The sequence below is a fragment of the Pelophylax lessonae genome (genome assembly GCF_965119305.1).
Source record: "Pelophylax lessonae genome assembly, chromosome: 4".
In the NCBI taxonomy this organism is placed as follows: domain Eukaryota; kingdom Metazoa; phylum Chordata; class Amphibia; order Anura; family Ranidae; genus Pelophylax; species Pelophylax lessonae.
This window is the reverse complement of record NC_138771.1, coordinates 123,783,671-123,791,856: the sequence shown is the minus strand read 5'-3', so window position 1 is coordinate 123,791,856 and position 8,186 is coordinate 123,783,671.

Here is an 8,186-nt window from a genome sequence, read left to right as displayed (position 1 = left end):
TGCAGTCAGTGCAGATTTAGACAGGGAAAAATCTGATGAGCAAGTCTGGGCATGCTCAGTGAAGAAAGAACACAAAGCAAACCAACACATGACATCACTTCTGAAGTAGAATTTTGTTGGGCGAGAAAATTCGTGTGCAGTCTAGGCACATTCCAACCAACAAAACACAACTTGGACAAAAGACGGACGATCGGTCGGCCGATAATCGTTGCGTGTGTATGTGGCTTTAGACTGCAAGTGTGTATGGTTTGCAGAGCGAATTGTGTTTAGGGGCAGCAACAAGTCCAAAACAGTGTTGCTTATTGACGCATGCTCTAAAATTTTTAGTATCCCAATAAGCTAAAGGCAACCTCTGTGACAAGGGGTGATTTTACACACAGCTGTCAGATCCCCACACACAGTACACCAAGCACCACTGTAAGTGTCCCCATAAACCTCTGCAGTGCACAAAAACATCTGTTAAAATGCCCATCACATCTTTACCAGTGCACAAAACCTGTTATGCTCCCCATGAAAATCTGCACCAGAGCACAAATGTGCAATAGAGTTCCATTGTGACATCTATCTGTCATTTGCTATGTCATAGTGCACAAAAATATCTTAGTGTATCAGTGTCCCACCAATAAACCTTTAAAGCGCCCCCATGCTTGTGTGCAAAAGCCAACACACATGTTGGTCCTGTACGCATACGTAAATGGCGATCGTGATGTATCGCTGCGGACGCTGGAGCGAGAACAATACTAGCACCAGACCGAAGTGACACTAAACCTGGTAACCAATAAAGGCTTATAAAGCATTGCTTATGGAGTTTTAAATACCAAAGCTTGGCACCATTTCACAAGCGTGTGCAATTTTAAAGCGTTTGCTATCTATTTACCTGGTGCAACACCAATTTTTATATTAACAAAAATGTGGGTATTCGCTGTGTACATTGAAATTCATTCCAATGTATTGAAGTAGTGTGTAAAAGCGCATTAGAAAACTGCTGCGCATATACTGTGACATACAAATTTGCAAAACCCACCATTTTATTCTCTAGGGCCTCTGCTACAAAAATGTATGTTTTGGGGGTTATAAATATTTTTTTTTTACTTTTAAACAAAGTGTCAGAAGGTGGCCTGGTCTTGAACTCCATTCACATCTTGGTGTCCCGGATCGTGGGCAGAATCTCAGATTCTGCTCGCGATCCCGAATCGCTGCAAATCGCAGGACGTCCAAGGGATTTCCCTCGCTTCCATTGGCACCCTAACCGTGGCGTTTTTCTCAGAAAAAGTAGGGAAACCGCATGTTAGGGGGACTTCAATTACTCTGAACAAACAGTACTGCAGACTTGACTATGGCCTGCTGGGTTTTGACAATATATTGCAGAAATTGTATGAGACAAATACAATTTTATGGGCCCCCCACATGATGGACCTGTGTATTTTTCCAACAGTCTATGACGGTTAACTTGAAAAAATATCAGACCTAGCGTAGGTAAAATTGTCTGATTTTGGGGGCACAGGCATGCTCTGTGGTAGAGGAAATGCACTTAAACCTGCTTAAAGGCCCGTACACACGTACCGATCGTCGTCATACAAACGTCGGCGGACGAAAGATCTGCCGATTGTACGCTTGTTAGTATGGTGCCTCCGACAGCTGTCTGCGCACATTCTGCGGACAAGAGTCTTTCTTGCAAACATAAAAATTTTTGTATGCGGACACCAGAACAGACGATTGTTCGCCTGTCAGTACAGAAATCAGCCGACAGACCGCAGATTTGCAAGACTGGGCATGCTCAGAAAAGAAAAAACACAGGGAAAGTTAACCATTACATGACATCACTTCTGCAGTCAGCTGAAGTCGGCGGACAAACTTCTTGTGCTGTCTTTGCACTTTTCAACAGACATTGACATCCCGGGGAGAAAAGACGAACGTTTGTATGACGACGATCGGTACGTGTGTACGGGGCTTTAGGCTATGTTGGCTATGCCCTAGGAAACTTAACATAAATACCTGGGTCATGGTCTCTTATAACCTGGTCCCTCTTCCCAACCTTGGCTATTTCCATGCTAAAATCAGCAGGACCCAGCTGTCCAAAGTGTGCTTAAGAGAAGTATGGGAGCTAGAGTAGAATTCATGGGCCCACAGGGTGGTGGCTCGACCTCGGGTCTCAGCTGTTTGTTGTATTACGTATCATTGTTTCCCCTCCTTTTTTTTTTTTTTTTTTTTTTCCCCTCCCTTCTCTCCTCTTTCTGCTCTATTCTAGTTTTTATGCCCAGACAGTGGAAAGCACTCTCAATTTACTCTTGATTTTTCGTTTCTGTGTTTTTTTTTTTTTTGTTTTAAAGTACTGTCAAGAAAAACTTCAAAAGTATGCAGGTGAGTCCTTGCTCAAGAGGTAGCCTAATCCCGCGATCTCTGCGCATAAGTCTTTGCTGAGCTTATTAAGGGGATTCTCCCCACTAGGTAAATGCTATTGCTCTGAATGCCACCTTTTTATTGCGTGCTGGGTATGCCTTATCTTAATTTTGTTTGGAAATTGAATTATGCTGTGATCCATCCTGTTCTACAACTGCTGGGATAGTGGATGTACGCCCCTCACATTTTTGTAAATATTTTATTATCTTCATGTGACACTGAAGAAATTACACTTTGCTACAATGTAAAGTACTGGGTGTACAGCTTGTAGAACAGTGTAAACTTGCTGTTCCCTCAAAATAACTCCACACAGCCATTAATGTCTTAACTGCTGGCAACAAAAGTGAGTACACCCCTAAGTGAAAATGACCTAATTGGGCCCAAAGTGTCTCTCTTGTGTGGCCACCATTTCCCAGCACTGCCCTAACCCTCTTGGGCATGGAGTTCACCAGAGCTTCACAGGTTGCCACTGGAGTCCTCTTCTACTCCTCCACGATGACATCACAGAGCTGGTGGATGTTGGAGACCTTGCACTCCTCCACCTTCTGGTTGAGGATGCCCCACAGATGCTCAATAGGGTTTAGGTCTGGAGACATGCTTGTGCCAGTTCATCACCTTTACCCTCAGCTTCTTTAACAAGGCGGTGGTTGTCTTGGAGGTGTGATTGGGGTCGTTATCATGTTGGAATACTGCCCTGCAGCCCATTCTCTGAAGGAAGGGGCTCATGGTCTGCTTCAGTATGTCACAGTACATGTTGGCATTCATGGTTCCCTGAATGAACTGTAGCTCCTCATTCCCGGCAGCACTCATGCAGCCCCAGACCATGACACTCCCACCACCATACTTGACTGTAGGCAAGACCCACTTGTCTTTGTACTCCTCACTTGGTTGCCGCCACACATGCTTGACACCATCTGAATCAAATATGTTTATCTTGGTCTCATCTGACCACAGGACATGGTTCCAGTAATCCATGTCCTTAGTCTACTTGTTTTCAGCAAACTGTGGGCATTTTTGTGCATCATCTTTAGAAGAGGCTTCCTTCTGGGACGACAGTTATGCAGACCAATTTGATGCAGTGTGGTTTTTGGGTGACGTGCTAGCAAAAAGCGCCCCCTGCCTCATCTCTCCTCAGATCCTGAATCTGATTTGGCCGCCGCAGACATGGGTCACTCTGCTGGGTCTGCGACCACTCACCCGGAGATAGTGAGGATGATTCCGCCACTCCTGTAGCCACGCACAGAAAGGCGCTGATGGATGCACTGATTGTATCTGCGTGAGATCTTGAAGATGGAGTCGTCGGTTCCCTTTGACACTCAGAAGCCATCCAGAGCGGCAAAGGTTTTCTTTCCCCTCCTATTTTGACAGAATTGTCGCTAAAAAGTGCGAACAACTGAAACGTCCCTTTGTGGTCCCTAAGCGATTTGCTATGCGGTGGTGGGTGGAGGACCAGATTGAACAAGACAACCATGATTCCGGTTGAAGAGTCTCTTGCCTTTAAGGACCCGGCTGACCAGAAGGCGAAGGTTGTGGCCCGCACTATGTACACCTTAGCTGGCAATACGTACAATGTGGCTGATTCGGCACTGAGGCCGGTATTCACCTTTGTCCTAGTGTTGCAAACTCTGAACGAGTGGGCTAAGCTTTTACGCCGTGACCTGGAAGGGGAGCAGCTCCCCCCTGCCTTTTGTAGAGCTGGCAGACCAGTTGGTCCAGGGGCTACAGTTTATCTGTGATGCCTCTTTGGATGCGGCTCCCCTAGCTGCTAGGCTCTCTGTTTAAGCAGTGGTTCTTCAGCGTATTTTTTGGCTCTAAAATGGTCTTGACTGATCTTCCTTTTCAAGATTGCCTGTTTGGAGCTACCCTGGAAGACATTATTAAGGGTCTCGCAGGGGGGAAGAGTACCTTTCTTCCGCAGGCTAGTAAGGGCAAAGACCCTCGTCGTAGACGTGGGCCATCCTCCTCGGCTCAAGAGAAGTTTTTTTCCATCCCTCAGGGGCAACTGAATAGGGTTCAAAGCCTTTCAGGGCCTCCTCTAGTAGATCCAAGCGAACTTGGTGTGGCAAGTCCAGAGCGGGTTTCTCCAGACCCATGGACAAGGCTCCTTCAGCATGAAGATGCGCCCTCACCCATATTTGGGGTGGGGGGACGTCTTTGCTGAGTTCTGGACCCGTGGACTTCCCTGGTACAAGACAAGTGGGTCCACAAAGTCATACAGTCCGGCTGCAAGATAGTTTCGTTCTTACCCCCCTGAAAGGTTCTTTTCTTCCAACTTGCACCTGTCCCCGAACCACTTACAGGGTCTCTTTGGGGCGGTGTAAGACCTGTTACTTCAAGGGGTGATTATCCCGATTCCGACATCGGAAGGTTTTCAGGAGTTTTATTCAAACCTGTTTACAGTTCCCAGGAAGGAAGGCAAGGTGCATCCAATTCTGGACTTCAAAGCGCTGAACTGTTTTGTGCCGGTGCAGAGGTTCAGAATGAGTCCATTTGCACGGTGGTGGCATCCTTACATCAGGGCGATTTTTCTTGCCTTTATTAAAATCAAGGACGCTTACCTTCACATTCCAACATGTGCCTGTCACCAGCGCTTTCTCCGTTTTGCTGTGGCAGAGAAACATTAACAGTTTGTGGCATTACCCTTTGGTCTCGCCTCTGCTCCTTGGGTCTTCACTAAAAGTGATGGCCCTAGTGCTAGCATTGTTACGTCAGCGGGGGGATCGCAGTACTGGGCTACTTGGACGACCTCCTTCTGTGAGTTTCCTACTGCTCTGGTGGAAAACCTGGAGATCACCATACGAACTCTGAGGGATTCTGAATTTTCAGACGTCTGCTCTGGTTCTATCCACAAAGCTGGACTATCTGGGTCTGATTCTGGACTCTGCCTTAGCCAGAGTGCTCCTTCCTCTGGACAAACTCCAAGCTGCAATTTGTCTCCTGCTGTCCAGCAGATGGTCATTCCTCCGGACTTGCATGCGATGCTGGGCCTGATGGTGTCTACCTTTTTGGGCAAATGGGACAAGAATCTGCTCTGGACAATCAGATCCGGCTGAGCCAGGGAACGAAAGGGTCCCTGATATGGTGGCTTCGTTATGCGGAGCTTTGGCTGGGAAAATCTTCTTCCCCTTTTATTGAACAGTGGTCCCCACAGATGCCAGCCTGTCTGGGTGGGGAGGCGTCCTCAGGCAGAAATTTTGCTCAGGGGATCTGGACACTTGAAGAGTCCAGACTACCGATCAATGTCCTGGAACTCCGAGCGATAAGACTGTGTCTGGAACATTGGACGGATCGTCTTCAGGGGATGTCCAGTGCGCACAGTCGGACAATGCCTAGAGGCCTGAGGAAGGAGCGCATGCTCCGACAACGCGTCGCCTACGTCCTCACGCCCCACGCTACGTCCAACCCAGAAGTCCGCCACCGGAGGCGCTGTAGGTGTCCCCTGGGTCCAGATATCGCTGACTCTCGCAGTCAGACACTGATTCGTTTGGAGTACATCAGTCCCTCCTTGCCCAGGCATTGGAACTACGGATCTTTTTAGCCAGATTCACCATGTTTTTACTGTTTTAAACTTGAGTACCCAGTATGGTATATGTCAAATTACCGAGTCTACTGCACTTAGAGTGGCGCTTTTCTTTTTTTCCAGTATCTTGCAAGTTTTCTTCTCCACTTGAGATTAAGCTGCCTTCAGGAGTGCACAGACCGGTTCCACTTATGGACTCTATGGACTTTTCAAAACACCATTCAGGTCCGTTTATTTCCCCATCTGATTTACAGGAGGCCATTGAGGTTCGCCTTTGAGTCCTGTTGCGCCAGTCCATTTATGTTTATAAGTGAACATGCATGGCCAGCTTTAACCTGGTCAGACCTGGTAGTAATTTTTTTTTTACTTATATTTTTATTCATTTTCTTCACAAATACAAAAAAGAAAAATCAAATTTCAACTATTACAAAATCAGCATTTCTCCCCCCAAATCCCAAAAATCCCTCCTCCCCCCCCCCACTCTCCCTATTCACCCATATCTATCCCATTTTGGAATTGCAGTCCTATTTCTCCTTCTTAGGAAATTAACATATTTTACTCTTAGGTCATGCCCCTATTCTTTCCATAGATCTGTGTATTCTGTTTTTTTTTTTTTTTTTTTTTTTTTTTTATTCAGTCCATTTTTTCCACTTATCAAAGAAACCATCTACTTGTTCTTCATCTTTGCTACACAAATCTTCCATCTCGTGTATATATAATTAACTCTACCACACCATTCCCTTATGTCGGGGGCTTCTGTTTCAAGCCATTTTTTTGGGATAGTCCACTTTGCTGCGTTCAGCAGATTTGGGACTATCAAGTTTTTTTTATAGTGTTTTAAAGATCTATTTGTTCTATGGAATAAACATGTGTAGGGGTCATCTACAATATTCTCTCCTGTGATTTTATTGATAAGTTGTATTTTTAGCCAGTATTCCCGGATCTTAGGACATTCCCACCAGACATGAAACATTGGGCTCACCATCTGGCAACCTCCCCAGCACAGATTTGACTTCGCTGGCAAGGCAACTATGTGCGATTACCAGTGTTATATACCATCTCGAAAGGCACTTGTAATTCAACTCAATGGTGTTAATGTCTCTACCGGTGCAGTGTTCGGCTCTCAACACAATATTCTCCTTGTGTTTTTCTATGAGGTTCAACTCTTTTTCTGACCTGATAGGTTGGGGCAGAAAACCTACAAAGTGTGTTAATTGCATAACTCCAATAATTTAGTGTCCATTTTCCCCATTGTGTTTAAATTGTGAAGCGATCTAATTTTCCCTTTGTTTAATATCTTTAAATTGCAAATTCCTATCCCACCTCCAAACTGTTTCTCCATTCCGGGTGTGAAATATGATGTAAATAAAAAAAGCAAATAAAAATAAAGCTGGGCTAAGGCCCCGTTCACACTGGGGCGATCCGACTTCCCGGGGCGACCTCCGAGGTCGTGGTGCGAGCAGCGCGCCACCACCTTGGCGCGGCCGGCATGGACTTCATAACATTGAAGTCTATGCAGGTCGCTCCGGGTCGCCCCAAAGAAGCTCCGGACCCTTTTTCTAAGTCGGAGCGACTTGTGTCGCTCCTATTAGAACGGGTCCGCAGCTTCTCTATGGAAGGCGACCTACGGCAACCTGTGAGGCGACCCAGTGTGAACGGGGAATTGAAACCGTGTATATGAATGAAAAACACTGAAAAAAATATTATCAGTGACAATAAATATTGAGTACAAATAATATTGTGATACAATTGATCCCAAATCAAGTGAAGATTGAAAAAAATACTCAATAGAAAAAATGTCTAAAAGATACAACCCAATATGAAAGTCCCAAATCTCTGAGTGTATGATAGTGAAATGAATAATGAGTGTCCTCCACCGATAAGATGTAGAATATTCTTCCACGATGCTCAGTACACAAAGACACACTCATGCGCTTACCAGAGATCATAAGACAAAGAGCCTGATAACATCAATCCTAGTCAAGGCTATTGAATAGGTGGACCTGGAAAAATTGCTGGAAAGGTCTGTATATAAATATATCGCCCTCAAGCGTTGTATGCCCACAACGATGTCCTCAATTATCAATTACCAGCGTAGCTTCATTCACAGCTTGCTGTGACTTTTTAACAAACATCTGTCCTCTTCATAGAAAATCAGTGAATAACTGTAAGTGATACAACTCTTTTCCTCATGTCTGCATTAGAGAAATATGATCTGCCTTCTAGTGGTAATAACGGAGAGTTGTATTTCCACTCAGTCTGCCTA